Source organism: Hipposideros armiger, unplaced genomic scaffold (assembly GCF_001890085.2).
Source record: "Hipposideros armiger isolate ML-2016 unplaced genomic scaffold, ASM189008v1 scaffold_1747, whole genome shotgun sequence".
Lineage (NCBI taxonomy): Eukaryota > Metazoa > Chordata > Mammalia > Chiroptera > Hipposideridae > Hipposideros > Hipposideros armiger.
In genome coordinates, this window is record NW_017733097.1 from 41,451 (window position 1) to 44,853 (window position 3,403).

Below are 3,403 nucleotides of genomic sequence, written 5' to 3' on the forward strand. Positions count from 1 at the left end.
CCTGTTACTCATCTCTTGCAAGAACCCTTTGCTCAGGTCCACACAGCAGCAGCCCCATGCTTCCAATTCTCTCCTTTGCCCATCCCATTGGTGGTGCTTCCTTGCTCCTGGCTTTTGATATTTCTTGTGGGATTTCCTTGGATAGTGTGGAATCTGTAATGCCAGATTTCCTCAGATGGTAGGAATAGGTCTTCTGTTTCCCATATTGCAATTTTTGAATCAGGATCTCAAAGTAGAGCCACTTGGGCCCCCAATGATAAGGCTATTTCATTATTGACACACAGCTGTCCCCATTCTAGGATGTTCACAACCCTCCTAGAGATCAAGGTCAGCATGGCAGCTGAACTGAACCATTGCTCTCCCCTCCCCACAAAACCTTCTGGTCTAGTCTTATCCTGGTAGATAGTCAAACCCCTTATTTATGGTGACTTTATTTCAGAAACCCTATACTTTCTCTCTCTTTTCAAGTTGGCTTCTATTAACTGCCACCTCCTAGCCTGTCAAGTACATTCCTCACAACGTCCTGGGACCCACCTCGTTATAGCACAGACTATGGTGCTTCCTTTGTCTAACTCTGCCTAACAGAATCCAGTTTTATTTGTGATCCAACTCACTCATGTTACAGTGATAACCTCTGCTTTCTTCAGGTACACTAACACAGGTGAGAACAATCAGATCTTAAATGGTGATCACAGTGGCTTTCACGCAGAGGGCCACTAGACCACTCTATCTTCCCCAGATAAGGTCCAGGGTGACCACACAGTTTCTTTGGGAGCTGGCCACTGATGCAACTGCAGTCTCAATGTACCTGCAGACCATGGTGGACTTTGTTAGCTGCCCTTTTGTCAGAGCTCAGCTGTGGCCTTTGATATTTGGCTTACTGGCTGCTTGCCCACATCACTGTTGAAACTCCCAGCTCAGAGGGCCCATTACATGACTTATCACTGTTAGACCATAGGGGGAACTCTGGACATTAGTAGACATTCAAGACAACAATTCTAGACTCTCCACTTTAGTCTGATTTGCTTTAGTTTGACCTCCCCTCCTGTCTGTAAACACTTGGCCCATGACTTAACTTCATTTCTTGACCCATGGGTGCCCCAATGTTGTTGTTCTCCATTACTCTCCCTGATATATGGACCTTGACGCTTCTGTCTCTGGCTTAATACCTCCCTCTGACTTCTAAGCTTATCCTATATTTTTTGGAGAATTTCTGGTCTCTACTCATGGCCTTGACTATGGACCTGAAGCCCAGTTCAGACCTTCACCTGTGTTTGAACTGAGCCAGCACACTCACCTGTGTGCTTAGTGATTGGGCAAGGAAATGGGAATAGATGTATGGCATGATGAGAACCTGTCCAGCCTGACTTCTTGGAAATAGATGTTTCATCTACTTGTTCTAATAGAGTCAACAATAATTGCATTAACACTGATCCACTCCTTTTTATTACTCTTAAGGTAAATTCCACTGAATTGCATACTTGATGTATCCATTTTTTATTCCCCTTCCATGAGAGAGTCCCCAACAATTCCAGTCCAAGATGACCATGCCCCCTCATTTTCAGTCACTCTATGCTATCTTCTTTTGTGACTTTGTTCTCCTGTTCTTTACCTGCCTCCTCAGTGAGACTATGAGGTCACTTTTCAAACCACTTCGTGATGTACTATTGACATACAAAAAGCTGCACATTTTTTATATAAGCAACTTGATGAGTTTGAAATAAATATATACCTGTGAAACTATCACGACAACCAAGGCCATAAACTAATGTGTCTCCAAGTTCTTATTTTAACGTTTTTATGGTAAGAGCACTGAAGATTTACCTTCTTAGCAAATTTTAACTGTACAGTCTTAACTGTTGTTAACTGTAGGCCTTATAGGCTGTACAGTTCTCCAGAACTTATTCATCTTGCATGATGGAAACTTTGAACCTTTTGAACAACATCTCCCACTTTCCTCCTCCACTCAGCCCCTAGGAACAACTGTGCTGCTCTTTGATTTTGCTTATCAAAGATTTATGAATTTATAAATCTATAATTCAAAAATCATAGTTTTATGAATTTGACTGTTATAGAGTTATCATAAAGTAAGATCAGGAAGTATTTGTTCTTCTGTGTCTCGCTTACTTAATTGAGCATGATGTCTGCCAGTTCCATCCATGTTGTTAATGGCAGAATAGCCTTCCCTATTTAAACCTAAATAACCTCTCTCTCTCTCTCTCTCTCTCTCTCTCTCTCTCTCTCTNCATGAAGAGGGGGAGGAGAAGCATGGCCTAGGCAGTGAACAGAAAAAGAAAAACATGCTCTTGGTTCTGCAACATGGGATAGGGCTTGGCCCAGCTCCTGGAGGTCAGGAGAGGCACTTCCCCTACCTCCTCTCCCCCTACCCCTTCTCTCCCATGGGGTGAAAACAGCAGGACTGTGAAGGCAATTTAGGGACAAGGTGGGCATTCAGTCTTGCCTGGGAGGGCATGAGTTACCTACGTGGAACTCTGACAGGCTGAAAGCATCAGGTAACTATCCTGAAATGCACCATTTTGTCCCTTCTAGTGCCTTCCCTTGGACACTGCCATCAGCAAAGTGGCTAGGATGTAGAAGTCCTCACTGAGCCCATCTTTCACATCAGGAAGGATTCACTATGTGCCTTTGGGCAGGACCTATCCCCTCTTTGAAATTCCACTTTCCGTCTATATCATTGAAGTGATTGGCTTAGCTCCAACAAGGCAAACCCATTGCCTCTCACTTGTTGCCCTGGATAGAATAGCACTGGCAGTCTGCAGTGCTGGTCTGAAAAGGAGACAGAGTCGTGAATACTGAGGAATATTTGTCCTGAGCACAAACAAGATGGGTACATTGCTGCACGTTTGCCAGGTGATTTTTCATTCCTGGACTAGATGCTGTCTCCATGGAGGAAATTCCAGATGGAACCCATGTGCAAGTTCTCAGAGATATTACAATAAATTAGCAGCTAGAGAAAACCTGGGACACCTACAGTCCTGCCTAGACCACCTGAGAGGACTTGAAACAGGAGATTCTTGGAGGACGGGGAATGTGAGATGGGCTCAGTCAGGGTAAGGATAGAAAGAACTGATGTCCAATAGGGTGTCCACTTACCACCTGAGAGGGACTTCAGAATTAAGTGAGACTGGAGGGTTTGAAAACCTGGTCACTCCCAGTGTTGGTTTCTTCCCTCTCTGAGAGAAATTGTAAAGTTATGAGCATGGAAAGCGCCCACAGAAGTTGCATAGGCTGGGAACAACGCCCTAGGGACCTGTGCAAAGCAGAAGGGGGTCACCAGGCAGGCTGACGCGGTGGTGGCAGTGGAGGGAGTTCCTGGACAAAGAATTGCCTTCTTCTCCAATTTCTGCTGATTCTCAACTATGGAGGACCTTATTTTGCACCA